Genomic DNA, 23534 nt, shown 5'->3' on the forward strand with positions numbered 1-23534 from the left:
TATGCCTACAAAAATAATGCTAAGTGACTTCCAAAAATTATTTCTTTTCATGTGACAAGTCAGTAGATGTGAGCCCACAGCTACAGTTCTGCCCCACGATGACAACTGAGTTTGGGTCTGCTTCAGGGTCATCTTCAGGCTAAAGCAGCAACCCTTAAGTGTGATGTGTCCATTCTTGTGTCCAAGAGAAAGAACCAAAAGATCTGGGAGAAAACTGCAGATGCCTGTTAAATCTTCATCTCAGATATGACCATTGAGTGAAACATATCATCTTTATACCACGTGGTCAAGTACAAAGTCAGTGAGGCACAGACCTATATTCTTCCCACACATGTTACATGACAATGGGTAGAGATCTATAATAACTTTTTATCAGAGGAGAAAGTGATGGAACAGTGCTAAATATGCTTCATAGAAAGTTTGATTCAAACAAAGTTTCCCTACTTATAAACATACTTTGAATAAAATACAAACCAAGTGCAAATCTTCAAGAAGGCAGGTAAAATATCTGAAGACATTTTTTGAATGACTGTACATAGTAAGGACTTAATGTCTCTGTCCATGTTACTTGAAAGTGTATTTGATAGAAGAATAAATCTGTAAATCTCAGTGATTTCTTAATGGAAACACATGAAGAGAGCATTAAGCACACATGAGGATGAAACCATAGGGCATCACCGATTCATTTTGTCTTTCTGATAAGATCTTCCCTTTATAAATAAAGGGAAATAGTTTTAGAAAAGAAGATGAAAACCAATCAAACATAAAACCATATTCAAACCCAATCAAAGAGGATAATCTCCCAGGAAGGACAGTGGATTGATATGCTGGCAAGATGAATCAAACAACATCCAAAGCGGAGAACCAACCCTGAGATTTGACAATCAATGAATCACTGGACACCTAATCAGCCAGTCTCCTTAGAACATCATGAACTAAAGGCAAATCGATAGCAGTCGATCATATTATGATCTTGTTAAAATGGTGAATGATGAGTGAAGACCGGGCAGTCGAAAACTTTCTACAATATTGCTTTGGGCAATAAAATGTAAGGAATCCAAGGAGGCAATCATGAGGTTAGAAATGCAAGAAATAAGGCCAGTCTCTGACAGTTAACATGTCAAATATAAATGGGATATCTGACCTGAAGGAAAGTGCTATGAACTATAAGCCACTTGGGTGCCTGGAGACCTGGAGGTAATACCTACCAGAGATGCCCCCAAAGAGGCATTCCAGAGTTTCTTGTGTTGGAGAAATGTCTTGTAATATTTCCTTGGCAAGTCTCAACAGGCTAACAGGAAAGTCAATCTAGAGATGGTTGAGTACCTCAAGCCCCGAGTTTCCAGCAACTAATGATATGAGAGAAGGCAGTCACCATTCCACCTCATGGATGCTGGTGAGAAACAGGGCAACATGGAATCTTTTTTACTAGGCAGAACTTTTTTTTTTAATTTTTTTTTAACGTTTATTTATTTTTGAGACAGAGACAGAGCATAAACGGGGGAGGGTCAGAGAGAGAGGGAGACACAGAATCCGAAACAGGCTCCAGGCTCTGAGCGGTCAGCACAGAGCCCGACGCGGGGCTCGAACTCACGGACCGTGAGATCATGACCTGAGCCAAAGTCGGCCGCTTAACCGACTGAGCCACCCAGGCGCCCGAACTTTTTCTTTTTTAAGTTAGGTAGTAGGGCAAGAGGTGATGAATGGATAGGTAGATAAATAGATAGATAGTTAGAGTTTTGTGCACCCTTTACCTTTTCATTCTAACTCAGTAAACAGGAGCAGTTTTGCTCCCCCAGGAAATGTTTGTCAATGTCTGGAGATATTTTTTATTCTCACAGCTGCATAGATGCTACTAGCACCTGGTGGGTAAAGGCCAAGAATATTGCTAAACATCTTACAGTGAACAGTATTATTTCCCACAACAAACAATTATTTGACTCAAAATGTAAATTGGTCTGAGACTAAGAGCCCTGATCTACCTGAAGCTTGAACTCCTCTGAGGACACTACTTACTCTGTGATGCTCTCAAGTTCTGCTTCTACCAGAAGGTCTGTTTGCTGTTCCCTTTGTATACGAAATTCTTCCCTTTTTCTTCCTCATAATCTGCTTCTTCACATCCACCAGGTTGAGGGCAGATACCACCTTCTCAAGTGAAGCCTTCTCTCATATTACAGGCCCCTCCAGTGCCTGCTTTGTTTATCAATATTTGCCACATCACATGATTTATTTTGTTTCTTACCTATCTTCCCATATTAGAATACGAACTATGTCTTTCTTTTTCTCCCACTAATATACGAGTAGCATTTACAATAATGCCAGGCACATATAATAAATTCATAGATGTTTATCAGTCCATCATGTATGGATATCTTTATCCAGACTCTTTGCAAAGGTCTTAGATGGGTACCCGGAATTCTAATACAAGTGTCTAGGAAGGGGCTCTTGGGTGGCTGAGTCGGTTAAGTGTCCAACTTGGGCTCAGGCCATGATCTCACAGCTCGTAAGTTCGAACCCCGTGTCAGGCTCTGTGCTGACATCTCAGAGCTTGGAGCCCACTTCAGATTCTGTGTCTCCCTCTCTCTCTGCCCTTTTACCGCTCATGCTGTATCTCTCTCTCTCTCTTTCAAAAATAAACATTAAAAAAAAGTGTCCAGGAAGACAGAACTAGAACGTAATGGTAAATTAATAAGCCTAAATCTAATCAACTGCTTGGATTATCTTTATCACTAGCATGGAATATAAAAGATACTCAAAGAGGAAAAAATGTGATCATAAGGCTATAGTAATTCAATATTGAGAGAGGAGGGAAGGAAGAAAGAAGGGGAGGGAGAGAGAAAGAGCATTGCTGTGTACGGCAGCTATGGATATAGTCATTTGAGAGATATGTATACCCTGCTGAGGGGTATGAATGACTCACCAGACCTCATCACAGTGGGGTTGGGAATTTATGAGTTTTAACCTCATTTTGCTTGGATTCTATTTTTACTAAAGAAGTAACCTTCTGTTCAGTAACTCAGCTTTCAGTTACTCAAATATTGGAAAAGGATTGCTTTAAAGGATAGGCAAAAATGATTTGGTCCCCAAAAAAGTGACCCAGGCAGTTAGAAAGACCTAGGAAACTTGCATATTCTAACTAAGCCACAGTTCCCCCCTCCCTTCTTGTATATACTAGTATCTACTGTATGGAGAAACCATAAGATTTGGTAGCAAGTATTTTAGTGTATATTTAGTGTATATTAGTGTATTTTTGTTTGGGTTTTGTGTTTTTGTTTTTGTTTTTGTTTTTGGCTATCATGATGATAAAGATAACTTACCCTTCAGTCTCTTTTTACCTTAGTCAATGTGGGTGACTTTCTCTGAATTTGACTAGCTGCGGAAGTCCTGACATGAGTGAAGTTTTAAAACTTCCAGGATGATGGAGGGCACCTGGGTGGCTCACTAGGTTGAGCGTCCAACTTCAGGTCAGGTCATGATCTCACAGTTCATGAGTTCAAGCCCCACATAAGGCTGTGCACAGCCCACTTCAGATCCTCTGTCCATCTTCTCTGTCCTCCCCCCACTGTGCTCTCTCAAAAGTAAAAAGAATAATGATAAAATTAAAACACCATTTAAAAACAATTTAAATAAAACTTCAAGGATAATGGAGATGTCACCAAGGTAGTTTTGTCTTTCAAAGCTCAACCAAAGACGGCCAGTCATTTTGCTGGTCTTGTATGGTAGACATCACCAGCACACACCAACATCTGGTTTCCCTCTCCTTCTTGTTACCCAGTAAATCACTCTTCCCATCCGTCTTGAAGTTAGGTGGGGTCACGTGACTAGTCCTAGCCAATGGTAGTGAGTGGGAACTCTGATATGTGTCACTTAGAAGGTGAAACATAGAAGAGAAACTCCACCCACTCTTTCTCTTCCCACTTCAGGTGACTGATGAGCTGCAGGTTGAACTGGCATTACTTTCATCAGTGTGTCTCTTGAACGTATGAATGGAGTAGAATCCCCCAGTAGCATATAATTGGCATGAGTAAAACATAACTCTTGGTAAGCCTCTAAGATTTGGGGATTGTTTTCACAGTATAGACATATGTTGTCTGTATAACTTGCCTTGCCCAACTATACTAAAATAAATAGAAAAATTTAGAACCAATGCCTAGTGGAGGCTGGAGCAATTGTGACCCCTCCCTGTTGGGAAAAGGAGAGCAGAGAATGTCTGTAGGGGAGGAGAGACATGCCCACATGCACACATGCATGTTTACAATATGATTAGATGGGTTGCATATGAATGGATAACCAGAGATCTAAAGTGTGGCAGGGCAGGACTTACCATGTATGCATGTGTGTGCATGCTCTAGAAAATAAAAACTCTGAATTAAATGCATCCAGCTTTTCTAGTACTTCAATAACTCTTTATTCTATAGAGTGCTATATTCCTTGAACTATGAACTTTCAGGGGATTTACTATAGCAGGCTCTTTGAGGAGTACACTGTTGGCTTCACATAGTAGGGGTGACCCATACTTCAGCACAGTATGTGCTTAACTAAATTGTCTCTAGAAAGTCAGAGAAGGCATGAAAGCAGATAGGTGGTGACTAAAAATGCAACACATCATATGCAATTCACTGGCTCTGAATGAGTACATGGGGTTGTTCCCTAGGACCAAACACTTGCTTAGAGGCACCCTCACCATCATACATACCACTAAAGATAGCAGTACTCGCATATCTGTGCAATGGAGTGCAGTGAATGGGATATGATTTCATCAGGGTCCATGGATAAGAACTTTTGTCTACAGATAATCAGCCTAACCAGAAATCAAATTTAATTTCTCCTTTCTCTGGGCTAATCTAAAAATAAGGAATGAATGTGAAGAGATCCAAAAGAAAATGCTACTTAATTTTGCAAGTTAGAGAAGGCAGAAAGCAGAGAGTAAGAGAGTATTATGGCATAGTTAAAATCTTATATTCTGTATCTCTCTCTTTCTCTCTCTCTCTCCTTTTTCACCCCCATGTTAATCTAGTTTAAAACTAAGAACTAGAAACATAAGAACACAGCATATGATTTACCATGAATCATGGCCAATGCATACAATCTTCCAACTATTGTTTAGTAATTTATATTATTGTTTCTAAAATTGAATTGTGTCACTCAAAGAATAAATCCTCCCTTGGATTCCATGACATAGAGAAAATTTTGTCTACTAGGAATGATAGTTGATATGATAACACTTGTTTTTGTAACTCCTAGTATTTTGTAGGATTTTTCAAATAGAAATAAAGAAGGTGATAATTTTTGCTAAAAATTTCAGATGCAAATATAACTTGCTCCAAGTCAATAAGCATAGTCACTTAAATGATAAACATTTGTCTAAATAGAATCTACTCTTTAAAAAGTCTACTCTTAAAAAGTCTTAAAACTGACTATTAACTATCTATAAATTAACATTCCCCTTTTTTCTACCTTTTCCTCATTTTACTCCATCTTCTAAACTTAATGCCAATATAATCTACTCCTATCTATATTTTGATCATGTTCAGCTGTGATTACAGAGTATCAACAACAATAATGGATTAAAAGGTGTACATTATTTCCTTATGCAAAAGACACAGATTTTTACAAGCTTCGGACTCAAGAAATTACTCAAACCAAAAGCAGATATTTGCCAGAATATAAATAATAATTTACATTTTTTTTAATTATTCATTTACTTCAAGCCAAGGCCTTAAATTCGTTAAACTCTAATCGTTACAAAAACCCTACAAAGTGGCTGCTGTGACTTCTACTTTGTAAATTAGGAAAATGAGGCTAATTTGCCCATTTATTAGCCACTGAAACATTCAATTTTTCACAATTAAAAATTACACTTTTAATTCTTCAATTTTCATTTGTCTACTTGCCATTTATTTATTTATTTATTTATTTATTTATTTATTTTACTTGCTACATACTTAAACTCAACTTTCCTGGTCCACAGAAAAGGTTATATCTTTATAAAGAGTTATGTTTTTTAAAACAAATTTTTAAAAGACAGCTACAGGAAAAAGTGAAAGAGTTGGCTAAATGAATTATCAGTAGAATCCACTTACAAATGGGCATTTTATCTTTTGCTTTCATTTCCTCTCCCTGTTTCTATCCCACACTCCTGTATAATTTAGAATTGTTGACAGAAATCAACATCTGTGTGTCTTAATGTATCTTCTTTTTTCTGATGTCTCTAGTCTTCCCTATAAATCTACTCCATTAAACTCTGGAATCTTTTAACAAAAGGGGCAATGCCTAATTCATCTTTATTTTCTCAGTGACTAACAACATGCCTAAGCACTTAGTAGATGATCCCTAAGGTAAGATAGATTCCTATCTTAGGTCCCTAAGGTTCACTTAGGTAAGATAATCCATCATTTTAATACTTTTTTGTGTTGGAGATAGTTTCTCCAAGAGGGTTTCAACAACTAACTCCCCTCTTTGCTACCCAAGGTCTGAATAATATGAAAGACAAAGACACCATTATTACAGACAAGGGCAAGAATGGAGAGTGACCTTTAGTGTGAAATCCCAATGGCCTCATAAGTGAATCCCAGAATTAAGGAAGAATTGTTCATCCTAGGGCACAGGCAAGATTGGGCCCAAGCTGACTACGTATTCCCACTCCCAACTCCAGGGGAACAAAGGGAAAGAGAGAAAAGAAAGATGGAGCAGAGCCACACAAGCCCAGCTCTTGCTCCCAATACTACCAGCCCAACAATCCTCCTCATCTCTCAAGTATAAAATGAACAGTGAGTTGGAGAGAGGCTTGCAGTTACAAAGCTCTCCTTTCACAGAAAAGAAACACATCAGGAATGGAGAGATGTTCCCAAATAATATGACATGGCTTTCATCAGCACCTCAAAATTGTGTGTTACCTTGAAAGTTAAATGATAAATTGCGGGATCTACTTTATTAACTAATGTTGACAGGATGGCTCCCCAGAGAAAGAGAAAGTTACGCACAGCAAAGTAGCAGTACTTAATAGAAATGGCAGCTATAAGACAGAAGTAAGGCCATTTCCCAATCTGCATTCAAGGATACACACACACACACACACCCCTGGAACCAAAATTGGCTGTGTGTAGGAGGTGGAGAAAAATAAAAATGATGAGGTCCTCCTCACCACCTCCCTTGGGGGGTAACTATAGGAGTTTCCTGGAGAAGGTGCCAAAACAACTGAGCGAGTCTCAGCTGGCTGTGTCAGAAGTAGTTGGGCAGACTTCTGAGAGCTTATCCAGTAGCTTTACAGCAAGCCCTAAAATCAGAGCACCACATCTGTGTGAACAGAAAAACCTGGGAGCTGACATTACCTTTACATGGTTATTTGGAGTGCATCATTAGGGAAAGACATATTTTAAAGATCACATGGAGGTATTCTTGGATTTTAAATAAGCACTGCAGTACTGTGATTTGAAATGTCTACAGATTGTTTCAGTAGCTGCTTCATAGCCTTAAAGTCTAAATAAAGAATCCATCAGAAGCTACTCTATAATAACTAGCATTTATTTATGATGACCACTAACCTGACATTGAATCTTTAAGGTACTCTTTCAAGAATTTGAAGGAACTTAGAAAACAAAAACAGACCACAAAGAGGAAGGAAGGAAGGAAGGATGGAAGGGAGGGAGGGAGGGAGGGATAGAGGAAGGAAGGAAGAAAGGAAGAAAGGAAGGAAGGAAGGAAGGGAGGGAGGGAGGGAGGGAGGGAAGGAGGAAACACTGGAGAGTCAGAAAATCCAATAATCTGGTACTGGTTGCCTCATTAATTACCTGTGTAACCCTGGCATGTTTCCATTTCTGTAGACACCATGGTAAGGAATTAAAGCAGAAAGGACTCTCAGGGATAAACTATTTACATATTCTCATCTTATAGAAGATGTCCCCGGGACCTCAAGGAAAAGTATCTGCCCGGTGACATGCAGTGAGTCAATGGCAGAGCTAGGATTGAATCCAGATCTTTTTCACTCCTAGTTTGGTTCTTTTCCTCTAAATATCTCCATGGTTCCTTTTAGCTCTAAAATTCTGTGATTATAATAACTTCCTTTATGGAACTTTGCATCCCTAAAATATGGTTAGACCATATCTTCTTACTCCTCCTTACCACTCCACTTTACAGATGTGAAGGCAGAAGCTCTGAGCGTAGGAATCATTACTACATACTAAGAAGTGCAGTTTGGTCATTCTGAGAACAAAGACACACATCTCATAATGTTCCACTTTGCACATGCCCCAAGAGAGTTAGACTTCCTCTCAGAATAACTTACAGAGTGAGCTAACCTTGAACTGAAATCTGTATGCATTTACCCAGCCTCCTATCTGTATGCTTCTTGTCAACATAGACCAAAAAGAGAATCCAGGAGACTGTCTCTCAAAGATGAATGCATGGCTGTCTTTTAAATAGAAAAGCAAAGGCTCCAAGAAAGTTTTACAAGTGTTCATATTCTCAATGTCTGACCTAGTTCCTGACAAATAAATATTAGCAAGTGCTTAAAATATTCTTCAGAATTCCAGGGGACTTATTATCCCTATTTTATAGCACCTGTATTTTAGAATTCCTTTTCAAAGCGAGGGCAATTCCAATGTGGGTTTATTCTTATTGTAACGAACTTCTGAACTGAACTGCTAATTTCCCATACAGATGGGAATTAAGCCCCATTCTAGCACCTCAAGGAGTGTTTATAACATCTGGCGGTCCTCTACACTGGAAAAAAGGAGAGTTCTCCCTGAATTAATTAAGCCCTACATAGCCCTGTTAGTTCATTGGTTCTAATGAACATACATCAGTACTTAAAAGCGTCTTTTTCAATAATGATGGCTAAGTACTGCAAAGATGATTTTCTTCTGAAGCCTGAGACTGGGGCTAGGAAGTGCCTGGGCACTGACACATCGCTATTTGACAATTCCATCATCCTTCTTTTGGTTTCTGTTGACCAGGACAAAGCAGCAGATGCTAGAAATGGCCCCTCCACTCTTCACCTGTGCAAGATTGCCCTGCCTCTTCTAATCTCAGATACAGACTCCAAGGTTCTCCCTCAGCATACAGCTTCTTCACACAGGATGCTGAATTATCTAGTGTGCCTTCTTGCATCCCCTGTGGGGTCAGGGTTCCCCTCTCCACTTCCAGTTCAGCAATCCTTGTCATCTTTGTAACACTTAGCAAAAGATAACAGATTAAGCCAAGTGCAGAGATAATGAAATATAAATTAGTAGGTTTTCTAGCCTTTATCCACAGCCCTGTCAGAGTGTATTATCTGATAGATGGAGTTCAGAGCAAGTCAGTTAAATTTTCCCTTATCAGAAACTGAGTGTGAAGTGTGGTAATGTTGCTAAGTGCAGAACAAAAATCTCTCTCTTTTGCATCCCATGACTGCTCCAGGCAACATTCTTGGAAACCTCTGACTAGGAAGCAAGAGAAGACCCTGAGATATATACAGTGTGACAAGCCAGGAGGCTATGCTTCTCCGGTAACCGTCCTATGAACGGCAGTCGCCTGTGGCTGTGACATTACCACACTTTGCTCAGCTTCAGAAAGGGAAATTTAACTGACGACTGCTATGAACTGAAGCCACAGCCTAAACCAGATAATACACCCTGACAATACTGTCAGGCAAAAAAGGCTGTGTTCCCATTGATTTCAGCGCATTAGAGACATATTACCCTGAGCAGTGTGTGTTCGAGGGTATATTGTGCACACTGTGGGAATATCAAAGGGAATGCACACTGATTTAGGCAGAAGCAGGCCTCCAAGAGGAGAATCTCCGAGTGGCCTGCCAGAAACATGCAGCATTTGGCAAAGTGGAGAAGGCGATGCTATTGACAGTAATTAAAACTTGGTTCTCCATCTGTATCAACTGTTACCTGCTGGGTTTATTTGAGGGAGGAAACCAGTTCAAGTACACCAAGAACAGCACTGAACTCTCCTTTCTCTTTTTCTACAGAAAGGTAGCAGATAACACCATAAAACATGCAGAAGATGGGCATGTGAAAATTATTCAAATCATGCCAAAGTTGACTAAGTTTTGCACTTCCTTCAGTTTGGAGATATAAAACCCTGGAGAACGTTCTCTTTTTTTTTTGTGACTATCATGTATCAGCACCTTTTATAAAACAATATTGCCACATTCCATTCGAATAAATCAACATTCCTCTTTCAGCTAATGTGGCAAAATATGAACACTTCACAGTATAATGTGAAGGCAAAAGGAATTGGAAGGAAGAATTTTCTAATTTATATTTTTAAATTTATAGAAATATCTCAAAAATTTTTTAAATTTAAAGTAGCTCTTAATAGTTTGTTTGTGCCCTGTATGGATCAGAAGGTCAAATAAGGAAAAAAGGCTGCAGAAAGAATATATCGTTACTTCTCATAAACTCAAAAATTAAATTCTAAAGTAATTGTGAAATTCAGACTCAAAAGATTATTTTATTCACACTTTAAGTGTTAAATGATCTCAAATTCAAATTTCTGCACCTTTCTTTAATTATATATTTTTATTTTAAAATCTTCCAAAGTACTGCTCTTAGGATCATTTATCTCTATCATAACTCTAACACTCCTAACACTTTTCACTACTGAAATCTTTTATTAATTTATATACAGTCAGGGTTTTGGACTTCTGTGGCTCACTGCTTTGTTTTGTTTTGTTTGTTTGTTTGTTTTTTACTGTAGCCTACTGACATAGGTGATAATCAACATGAATATCATCCTCAATCTTAATTATACTTAGTACTACACAATAATGAATTCTTTTACACTAAATGATCTATATGGTAAATTAATGATTCACTGTTATCATTGGCTACATGTGAATATCTAGAAACACACACACACACACACACACACACACACCGAAAAAAGCTGCTAACTCATGATCAAAGAGGGTGATTTGTAATTCAAAAGCCTCAGTTTTGAGCCATCATTTTTTTTTAATTACAATAATGGGTTAGTAGTTTGGGAAAGGAGAAAAAGTGGTGAAAAAAGAGATTAAAATGTGCTCAAGTCCATTCAAAACTGGTTCTCCCACCATTAGAAAATGCCAGGGGTGCCTGAGAGGCTCAGTTAGTTGAGCATCCGAATGTTGATTTCGGCTCACCTGCGTTGGATTCCACAGTGAGCACAGAGCCTGCCTGAGATTTTCTCTCTCCCTCTCCCTCTGTCCCTCCCCCAATTATGTGTCTATGTATGCGCTCGCGCTCTCGTTCTCTCTCTCTCTCTTTCACTCTCTCTCTAAAAAAAGAATGGCATCAATAACAAGATGATCACCCTCTCCTTTGTGTCTTCTTTTCAATATTTTAAGTACCAATATATTTGAACTCATCTTGACACCTTTTATTCTGTTTTTCTATTGCTTTCCCCCCACTCTTTCTCTCTATGGTTAGACTGACAAAATGTTCTTTCTTCTTAATTGGTATAGAAATTTGTTCCTCTTTTACAAGTTTTGATGGTTACCACTACCTTTTGAACAAATTCATTAAAATGTTATTAACATCAAGGTAATACCTATAAACTTCCTTTCCCCCTCCAAGAATGTCCATAGCTGCTCAATTCTGGCTCAAACACCTTCCAGATACAGATCTTGGATTTTATTTTCCAGCTTTACTTTTGATTTGGGGATAAATATGTTGGCATAGGGGAAAGGCTTACTCTTGTGTGTGTGTGTGTGTGCATGTGTGTGTACAGTTATTGCGGATTAGTAAAGTATATCCTCCAGTAATCCTGATAGAAAAAATCTGAAAATGATAAAATTCTTAAATTCATCAATATCAAAAATGTCCTTTTTTTAACCCTCAAAATTGATGCAGCTTTGACTGGGTAGAGGATTCTAGGCGTAAAATATTTTTCCTGCAGAACTTTCAAAATATTGTAGCATTTACATTTAGTACCTCAGCTGTTCATTAATGAATCTGTTGTTAATCTCACTCTCTTTTCTTGATCCTCTATACATGACTTTTTTCTTCCAGAAGGGAGTCTTTATAATTTTCCCTCCAAATTTTTACAGTTGAGTTAATAGTTTTTTGGTTACAAATTATGCTTAAAGCATTGGGTCCAATGTTAAGTATATCTTTGGAAATCATTTATAAATTCAGTAAATGTTTATATGTACATACCATTTGCCCACCACTATAGGATATAATGTCAAACACGACAAACATAGCTCCATTCTGGTTATGCTCACAGTTAACCTGGGAATGACACACATTAAATTACTGACAGACAGTAAATCTGTAAGCTTGCATATAATTACACTTTTGATAAGGGCTACAAAGGAAAGAAAAATATGTGATGAGTGTAAAACGGTATAGGCAGGACTGGGTGGGGATCGAGGTTAAGTCAGAGAAAGCTTCCCCAAAGAAATAGTAAGTAATGCTGTGCCTGAAATGTGAGAAATTGGGAAGGTAGTTAGGTATGAGGAAGAAAAAGTGAGACCTATAACATTTAACCTTGTCCAATAGTAGTGAAATGATGTAATTATATAAAAACCTAGACAAAATCATAATTCTTAAGTAAAAATCACCATTTATTCAAGCTATTATTTAAAATATGCTTCATATGCTAAAATTCCACAAATGGTTTTATACTAAGGCCTTTTCTGTAGGACACTACCAAAAAGTTGAAAAATAGATGATCTGGTGCTTTAAACCAATATAATTACTAAATCATAACACAGCACAGTGGACTTGGTGATTTGTACTGTACAAAACAACTTCTCAAGCCATAAAGGATCTTTTGTTGATCACCTTATATGACAGCCTAGGGGACATAATAGTATTAATGTTCCTTTCCTACTTGTAAGGCTGGCAAATTTAAGGCTATGACTCACTTCTCAATAGAAAAAACACTTTTTTTAAAAAAAGACTAATGAAGAAAGAGCAAGGGAAAGACTCTTAGCTGCTCTGCAGCCTAAATTTGGGGGATCAGACTAGATAATTTTGCTAGAATCTCTTTGATTCTGTAATTCAAACTCTTGGAGCTGGGAAGTTAGAATCCATTCTGTCATGAAGTTTACTAGTGTTATTTCTTCCCTGTGCTGTGAAGTCACATTCCTAGAGGTAGAACTGTACAGCGTTGGAAAACTAGGACAGTGGGGAATATAATGAGGAATATAATGAGGTGACTCTATGGGGCTGCAAATTCCAGAATTTCCCGAGCATATCCATACACTAATCAAATGTCACAGTTTAAACAAGATTCAGTGGCAAGCCAGCACAGAGCACTAGGTCAGAGAGTCAGTTATTTCCTTTACACCATCCCTGTGACTTTCTCTGTGTAGTAGAATCAAGTAGGTCACAAAGCAGGGAATTGGTGAATTTGGCTTTCTCTGCTCCTTCACTAGACATAACCAGAGGAGTCTTGAGGCAAAAACCAATAGCAAAGTGATGACAAAAACATGTAATTGTGATAGAATTAATCTGTTATTACTGTTATTCAGCCTATATGAGCAACTCTTAGAGTTTCTAGAAAGTCATATAATTTTAAAATATTAAAGAATCATAATAATTGGTGCCCCGTTGAAAACCAGTTTTCCCTTCTCCTTTTAATAAGGAGAAAAGTGGTAGGAGCAAACCCTTCAATTTGTTCCATCTGTTATATTCATGTGACTGTGTTTCTTTATTCCTTTTTTTCCACAGATCAACAAGATAAATCTAACTGCCTCGCTGTAAAAAAGGATGAAAGAGGCTCCACTGTGAACTGAAGTTTGAGTTGAGATGCCTTATACTGGCTGGTGTTCTGAAATTAGCATGAAACAGCACCAGAGGAAACAGAGGGATTCTTCAGTGTTGTACAAAGGACCCTGTGAACTTTCCAAATGCCTGAGATCTCATTACTGACAACATTTTTTTGCCCTCCAAGTTTTCACGTGGTGACCTTATGGCTTCCATAGGAGTGCAGATGCAGATTTCCTCTCCAGTGAAATGGCACGAACAGAGTGAAAAACGCAGTCTTTAAGAAGACAAGCTGTGCGCCACCGACATAATTAGGAAAGCTGCTTCCGAGGCGAGCAGTGGACATCTAATGAGCTAGCGAGGATAAGGTAGAAAATGAGAGCGTGGCTATGTAGTGGAGGCACTGTTTGAATTTTCCTTTAGGTGGGCTGAAAAACAAAATATTAAGCCTGCTAAAGCCCTTCCAGAGTTTGGGGATTCAAAGCTCTAAGGAAGCTTACGCCACTGTAGAAAGGGAAGAGAGACAAGAGAGTGTTCTGCCTGTAGTTACTGTGTCTGATTACTACTCTTTTGACCCAAATTCACTTTAAGGCAGCATCAGCGTTAGCAGGGAAGAGTCATAGAAAATGTTTTTAATGATTTCAATCTAGAACACAGGATTTTAAGCAGGCCATGTGACATACTCTGACAAAAGTCCAAGGAAGAGTTTAAATACAACTACCTGGCTTTAAGAGTAACCATTATAAAACAAAGGACTCTTAGCCATTATATTTTAGAGCCCGTATAAAAAGGAATGAACCCTGAGTAGCTGTATGACTTTAGACAAGTTGCCAAACTTCTCTGACCCTCCAGTTTCTCATCTACATAAAGGCAAAAATAGTTGTCTCTATTTCAAAGAAAGTTTCCATGAGAATTAACTAAAATAATGCATGCAAAAAACTGAAGAGTACCATCCCATAAAAATGAGTATTAGCTATTTTTGTCATTGATATCAGAAATGATGAGGATCTAAACTAACACAGTGGGAGCAGCAATAGAGGGAAACATGATGACATTTGAGAAATATTTAGGTAGTAAAATCAGGAAAATCTGGAGGCTTATTGACAATGCATGTTAACAGAGAAGACGGAATCAAGGATAATTCCCAGAATTTAACATGGACAGCTGACTGGATGAAAGATCATTAATTGAAATGGAGACTACCAAAGACACTGAAAGTTGAATGGGGACCATGATGAAGACAACTGGCTGGGAAATCCTGAGGTTCCCCCCATGGATTATTCCAGGACAGGACAACAAAGTGCTTGGTCTTAGAAGACAAAGAACTCTTAAAGGAGACAAAATCGAATTGGTACCAGAATCATGTGGAAAATCTCGAGCATTTAGTGAAATGGAAACAATGGATTAAAGAGGGTCAAAGAGAGAATGATTTAACTAAAGACAGGAAAAAAAATAATTGAGAGAAAGAGAGAGAGAGAGAGAGAGAGAGAGAGAGAGAGAGAGAGAGAGAGAACAACACGTAAGAAACCCAGAGGGCAGAAAGGGGTTTAGTGGCTAAAACCAGGGCGAGATAGAGGAAGTAATATAAAATGGGACTAAAGATGAAACCAGGAAGGCCGTAATATTTTGAATTTTGCTCAAAGGCAATAAGGAGACCATTGAATAATCTCAGGCAGGGGTATGGTCTAATCAAATTTGGTCATTAGGAAGACAATTTTAAAAAAAGCTGTGGATAAAAAGCTGTGGATAATAGGTTAGAAAGGAATATGCCTGGAGTCAGATTTACCATTTTGGAGGCAATGATAGCAATGGAGTAGGAGGTAAGGGGGATAAAGATAGGACAAGATTATGGCTCTGCAGTAGTTAAGTAAATAGACCCAAGACATTTAGAAGGCTAGTAATACAGAGGAGCTAAGGATGAAGTGAAAACCTGATGTAAGATTAGACATCTAGGCAGACTGTAATGAGCAAAAGAGGAGAGAATAGGCTTGTTGGGAAGATAAATAGTTCCATTTTAGGTGTGCTGTGGTTTTTAATTCCTTTTAAACATCAGATAGAAGATGTTGGCAGATGTCGTCACAGATTTCTGTCTCAGGAGAGAAAACTGTATTGGAAATACAGATCTGAGAGCCAATAGCCCATAAATTGTATTTGGAGTCACAGTAGAAAACAAGGAACTATGTAGAGTGGCAAAAGAAAGTGGCCCAGGAAAGAACTTGAAGAGTGGTAATGTGAAGAGCACAAGAGGAGGCTCCTGAAAGTAGGCTATGAAGGAATGACCATCAATGTAGGAAGAATGCCTCAATAGGTCACATCATGATGACACCAAGAAAGGAACACTTCTGGAAGAAAGTGACTGGGTGATTAGCAGGATAAAATAACTCAAAGAAGTCAAGCAATTTGAGGAATATCCATGGGATCTAAAAATGAAGTCACCAGGACCCTTGGAAAGAGAAAATCAATGAAGTAGTGGAAGAATTATAGCTTGGCCTGTGTTGATTTCATATCTTCAGTTGTAAATCTGGGTGACTAGGCTAGCAACAATTTCAGATAGTGACCTCTTTTCAATAATACATCCCTGCCTAGGAGAGGTAAATTATAGCATGGGTCTTCAAAGATGAGGAAGAGAGTGATCTAAAGAAACAGGAGTATAAAGTGAAAAGACACCAAGGAAAGGGAGCAAGGTGAGAAAGTCACTTCGCAAAGATTCTGAGAGGTGTATTCTTATGTTTATATATTGTGATCTCTGTGGATACTTGTTCCTTGAACATGAATGAGCCTTTCCTCATACTTTTAGCCACCCATCTGTTTCTACTTGGAATGATCTTCCCATTTCTCTCAGCTAAACTGTCTTAGTCTTCTCAAGCTGAAATAGATGTCCTTTCAAATAATAAAAATAGTAGCTAACTCTTCTCTTTGTTTATTATGTCAGCAAGGTTCTATGTGCTTTACAGGCATTAACTCAAGGCCATATAAGGTAGATACTGTTACTAAAATAAATGTGAACACTGTGGTATAGAGAATTTAAGAATTTAAGCTTATCAAGTGGTAGATTTGGAATTAAACCCAGAGTCTCTGGCTCTAGACTGTGTTTATAACCATAACAGATATTGTCTCTCTACAGAAATCATCATAAAGATGAAGTTATTTATCAGTTAGCAATTACACTTGACATTTCTTATTAGTTATTAAAACCAACACATTAAGTTAAGTGCTTGACCATTCTGCATTAAGAAAACTCTGGCTAACCGGATTGATTCATAAGCCTGTTTGCAGACTCGCTAGGACTGGAGCAAACTGGGAAGAATTCTTGCAACTGTGCAGAAGGGACCAAGAGTGAATGAAATTAAACCCTGTGATAACACAACCCAAGATCTCTCTCATTTGTCATGCTTGCATCGCCAATTTTTGAATGTATGCCCATGAAGACACATGATTTTTTAATGTGCATGATCAAAAAGGAGGAACCTCCTTTTTGTCTATATCCAATGAGCATATGTACACTATGACATCTTTATCCTTAAATCCCTTATTCTTAAATATGCCCAACCTCAACCCTTTGGGAAGGTGGATTTGTTGCCTGCCCTCCAGTCTCTTATTTAGTTACTTCTCAGAGTAAACTCTTCCCTGCTACTTACTGATGTCTCAGTGATTGCCTTTGCTGTGTGCTGGGCATAAACCTGGGTTCAGTTACATTATTTTCACCACATATATACATTAGATATTTTGTTACTGCAACTAAATTGTGAACTTCCTTAAAGGAAAAAAATGTAGTGAATGTTTGTTAGGTTTTGATGATCCAGCATCCAATCATTTTCTTCTGGTAAAAGGACCCAAAGTTTCCCTTAGGGAAAATATTCTACCTCATTTTCCACACATTCTCTCCACACATTTCCACTCCTGCACGACCTGACCCAAATTCTTGAAACACTGGTTGGTTTAAGAGCAGATGCCACGTTAGTCCACAGTGAATTACAGAATGTGTGGGAAGAACTTCCACAGAGTCTTACCTACTGGACTTAAACCTTGAAGGATTTGAGCTTGAAGCTTTCAAAGGAGTTACATGGAGCTTAAGAACAAGACAGAGAAGAAGGATAATCTGAGAGAAATATGGGGAAAGAAAAATAATTTTCCCTCTACACTTCTAGGTTCTTAGCAATAGCCCCTATAATAAAAGACAGGAGAAAAACAGAGGTTTCATAACACATATTCCTCCCTTATACATAGGAATGACCCAGGGAAACTGAGTGACTCCCCAAAATGGCCCAATCCACCACTTTAAATACCATCTCCAGCTAAAGACAAAAGAAGTTATTTGGGGGTAGGTAACCATTTATGGGAGGTTTCTAAGTAAAGCACAGTAAAAGAGGGTAAGGTTATTAATGCAGATTTAAGTCTCTGCTTTCTCCATTGATAATAGTTTCTAGAGATTTTGAGTCAAACTTCTCTTCTTGGTATAGAGAGGGACACACAAATGGGGATTGTCCTTATAAATGTAAATGTCTCTTATAAAAGTGTAACTTCTACTCCATTTTCAGAGCATTTTTTGTGTGTACTCTTTCTTAAGGTGCTTGAGTGACTCAGTTGGCTAAGCATCTGACTCAGATTTAAGCTCATATCATGATCTCACAGTTCATGAGTTTGAAGCCCTGAGTCAGGCTCCGCACCGTCAGTGCTTGGGATTCTTTCTCTTCCTCTCTTTCTGACCCTCCCTGTATCTCTCTCCCTCTACCCACGCTCTCTCTCTTCCTCTCTCAAAATAAATAAATAAATTAACTTTAAAAACTATATATAACCAACTCAATGTCAACTATACTTCAATTATTAAATAATGAAAAAATAATAATAATGACCAACTCAAGATTATCCTTATTACAAAGGGATATATTTTGGGTGGCAAATTATGCTCCCCTTCAGAAGCAAGAAATTATAAGGAAGGATGAAAAAATGGAAAAACAAGGAAGGGTGGAAAAGATGAAAAGAGAGAAGGACAAGAAAAAGGAAAGGAAAGTAAGAATTGCAAAGGGGAAGAAAATTACTTTGCATATCTACAAAAGTTCCTGTCCGTGAGCTAGTCATTTTCATATAGGTTATCCCATTTAATATCTATAAAAAACTTGCAAGGCTATAAACAAATGGAATGACTAGGGTTCAACCTTAACCCTAACTACTTTTTTTTTGCTTTATTTACTGTTTATGCAGTTCTTATAAGGTATGAAATTAATACAATATTTTGAGCACATTTTAAATATTCAGTGTGCAAAATGAATGTGGTGGATACTGAAAATGATGATGATGTACTGATATGATATACTCGTGGACATAGTGTTGTAAAATTTTATTCTGAAGATAAAATATCTAGTTTAGTATATTAGAAATATAGTAACTAAAGTGAGCTCTAAGGAGAAACTAAATTTTTTTAAATAGTATCTTTAATTCCTAATGATTGTTAACCATATTCCATTGTCATTTAGATTATCCCTAAAAACCTAGGGAATATATTTTTTTTTATTTTTTTTATTTTTTTTAATGTTTATTTATTTTTGAGAAAGAGTGAGACAGAGCATGAATGGGGGAGGGTCAGAGAGAGAGGGAAACACAGAATCCGAAGCAGGCTCCAGGCTCCAAGCTGTCAGCACAGAGCCCGACGCGGGGCTTGAACTCACGGACCGTGAGATCATGACCTGAGCCGAAGTTGGACGCCCAACCGACTGAGCCACCCAGGCGCCCTGGGAATAGATTTTTTTATACTAGACAAAGATTAATAAATACTAATTAGATTTATTTTACCAATTGTTTAGCTTTAGGAAAGTGAAAATTGGAGACTATGAATAAAGTAGTATACGATAAAGGGATCAACAGAAAACAGATTGATACATTGATATTATAAAAGTTTTTTTATAGAGCTCAAGCCTAACAAATTCACGTTCCCATTTATTAGCACATTTATGTTTCCAGGAGGCTGGTCAGGGTACACATTATACTTTCCATTCTAATAAAATTTATAGAAATTTATATCTAATAAAATTTATGTTTCACAAAGTTTTTTCTGTCATTCAGAAAAGGTTTTACAGATGACCCAATAGAAGAGACCATGTTCCGGTTGCCTGGGTGGCTCAGTCGGTTAAGCATCTGACTTCAGCTCAGGTCATGATCTTGAGGTTTGGGAGTTCGGGCCCCATGTGGGGTCTTGCACTGACACCTCCGATCCTGGAGCCTGCTTCAGATTCTGTGTCTTTCTCTCTCTCTCTCTCTCTCTGCCCCTTCCCCACTTACATTCCCTCTCTCTCTCTCTCAAAAATAAATAAACTAAAAAAGAGAGAGAGAAACCTTTTTCACGTTCTGAAAACCCTGTATTTCAAAGGCTTGTTTAATGTAGATTCTCTGGGAATATGTGTCAAGATCAGGTCTTGGAATCTCCCTGGATGTGTAATTTGGCAAATATATTGGTAATATATTGTAATGTAGCAAATATAGTAGCAAATCCAGGAGTTCAGGCTCAACTGTGGTCCCATAAGTTCCACATTCCTAGGTACTAAAAACTAAGGCTAAATAGTTGATGTATAATGTTATAAATGACCAGTATTTCACTTGCCAGGAAAAAAAATGGTATTCATTTTATACTTCAACTTCCTATAGTGGCAGAAATGACTATAGCTGTCATCTCTTGATTTTGTCTCTCCAGGACCTATCCCCCCTACTTTGTCTAGTACTAGAGAAACTTTTTGTCTGTAGAAAGCCTACTCTGCATGGTGCAGGCAAGACTGATCCTTCTCTCACTCCAGGGGCAATGATGACACACTGACCCATCAGAAAAATCCAGTTGACCAAACACAGTGAGCCAAACTAAGCCCAACAAAATCTTCTTGATATTTTTGCCAAAGATAGTGGTCATTGGCTCACTTGCAAAGAGGATTTATGCTGAAGAAAGACACAGTGTGAGTTTTGCAGACACCCTCTGAATAGCTTGATCTAGACTAAGCTGACTCCAGCTGCACCCCTGAATTTTCCAGTTACGTGAGCCAAAACTTTGCTCACTGTAACTTGCAGTCAAAAAGTGTCCTGGCTGAAACAGGCAGAACTAGTTGAGTGACAGTTAATTTTCTAAGGACTGAAGAACTTTACAAATAGGGTCTTTAACGTACCATCTCAAATATCCATGTCTTATTAATTAGAAATTATGCAACAAAAATATCTCTATGACCTACAGACTTCTCTTAAAAGGCACTGGCTAGGACATTAGTTGAAGAGACATTTTAAACTTGTATAGAGATTTCCGGGTTGGAGATTGCTACAGAAAAATTATACACGTTTTAAAAAGAAACTAAGGGGGGGCGCCTGGGTGGCTCAGTCGGTTGAGTGTCCGACTTCGGTCAGGTCACGATCTCATGGTCTGTGAGTTCAAGCCCCACGTCGGGCTCTGTGCTGACAGCTCAGAGCCTGGAACCTGCTTCGGATTCTGTGTCTCCTTCTCTCTCTGCCCCTCCTCCTCTCATGCTCTGTCTCTCTCTGTCTCAGAAATAAATAAACATTAAAAAAAATTTTTTTAATAAATAAAAAAAAAATAAAAAGAAACTAAGGTTTTAATTTGCATTAAAAAATTTAAGAATTTTTATTGCTTCCAAAATAATTAAGAAATATATCTACACATTGGCAAAATTTTGCGAATTCAACTTACATTGTGGGTGCATGCAACAATGTTCTTTAATTATTTATATAACTGACCTCTGGCTTCTGTCTCTCACTCCTCCCTACTTGGCTGTCAAAATGGAGAAAAATGTGTTTCCCACTTCTGCTGTGATTTGCTTGCTCCTCCTTGAGATAACCAGCAAGGACTCACTGAAGGTTTATGTGGGGGGTTTTGATTGTTGTTGTTGTTTTTTTAACTTTTCCTTCAAATTAAACATGAAGAGCATCAAGAGATCTTTTAAAACTCTCTTAGGTTACATCTCATCTTACTTTACATTATAATGAAGTCTATAGAATCCATATCAAAGTCTATAGAAGTCCATATCAAAACAATTCAAGCAATGTGGATAAGGCAAATGATTTTAGAGGTTCACTATTGCTTTCAGGAGGATTTCTAAATTCCTCAGTCTTTAAATTAGGTTTGGCCATCTAAGGTATTGGACCATTGGAAATGTTTCAATGTCAACTGAATTAAATAATCATGAACTGAGTCTTATTTATGTGCTAAAACAGAATCTAGGATTAGAAACTAATTGAAATACAGTCCCTAAATACAAAAAGTCCCAAATACAAAAAGGATCTAGTGTGGAAGGAATGTAGACACGCAAACCACAATTTACAATACAGGGTGGTAGGAATTTTAACAGGAATTTGCACAGCAGAAATCAGAAGATGGTCAACTCTCTTTACAAGAATTAGGGAAAGATAACCTTGGGTTGATCTTTAGACTGAGGAGAAATTCAGTAGGGTGAGGGCATTCCTAGCAGGGAAAGAATATGTCAGAGGCTTAAAGTCATGACCTAGCATAATTTGTTTTGAGTTGCAAACAGTTGGTATTGCCACAAAGTGATGCTCCTTGAGAACTAACTAGAGACAAGACTGGAGAGAAAGTCAGAGTCCAGGTAAGAAAGAATCCTTACATTATGTAGTATTTGGGGACTTTATTCTTAGGAAATGGAGAAATGAGACTAATAGTCAAGGTTAAATAAACATGGAAGGCTGTTTTTTTCTTTCCAGCATGGATTGTTCTATTGAAATTTAGAAACATACTACTTATTCCCAATGATAACATTGATTCAAGCTTATAGTTCATCTGTACCATAACATGCTATAGGCAAAATTACAACTCATTATATAAATCAAACTCACAAATGTGTACATGATAATATGATGAGTTAAAAGAGAAAGTTTTAACACATTTTGCATTGAATCCTAGTTCTGTTCCAATGTTCCTTTAGGTGGTAATATTTTTGAGGTGATACTGAAAGGATTTTTTTTTTACTTTTTTCTCCAATTTCTTAACTTAAAAACATGAGCAGGCACTATTCTTCATAGAGCAAAGAATTTTCATTTTTGCAAAACATTTAGAAGCTAGATTCTGCCCTCAAATACTTTGATCAGTGGTGTAGAAAGATAGCTATCACAGCCATTAAAAGGTACACTACAAAGTATTAAGTGATTCATGAGTGGTATACAAAATAGGCTAATTTGGTGTCACCACTAGTATGTCGAGAAAAGCCAGAAATCTGGGAGTTATTTTCAACTCTTTCTCTCCATCTCTCTCCCTTCCACATTCAAACATCTACTAAGTCCAGCCAGTTACATCTACAAAATGTTTATCGTTTAGTCATCTGTTCTCTTTATCACCATGACTGCCATCTAGCTTAAGTATTCACTACCTCATCACAGAAATAACACCTTCTGCTCCCCTTCCAACAGTCTTGTCCTGATCAAAGTCATCCTTCACATACTTGACAAAATGAATGGCATACAACACAAGACTGACCACTGCACTCCCCTGTTTAAAGTCCTGTGTGGTCACACTATCCACAGCATAGAGTCTGAACTGTTAGCACCAGAAACAAGACAGTTCATGCCTTGGTCTCTGAATTCTTCTCTAGATTCATGTTCACCAATCTCTGCTGATACCACATGTGTCAGTAGACCCTTTCTGCTGGTAACTTCCAATCACACCAGGTTATTTCTTACCTCTGTGTCTTTGCTCACATTACCACCTATGCCCAGCCTAACTCAAGCTGGGCTTTGTGCCTCTCCTTGTTTTTTATTAAAATATCCTGTCTCCGGCTCTACTGCTATAGCAATAGGCGCATTTCAGCACCTAGCACAAAACCTGGCTCCCAGTAAGTTCTCAAAGTATTC

The sequence above is a fragment of the Panthera tigris genome, chromosome B2 (assembly GCF_018350195.1).
Source record: "Panthera tigris isolate Pti1 chromosome B2, P.tigris_Pti1_mat1.1, whole genome shotgun sequence".
In the NCBI taxonomy this organism is placed as follows: domain Eukaryota; kingdom Metazoa; phylum Chordata; class Mammalia; order Carnivora; family Felidae; genus Panthera; species Panthera tigris.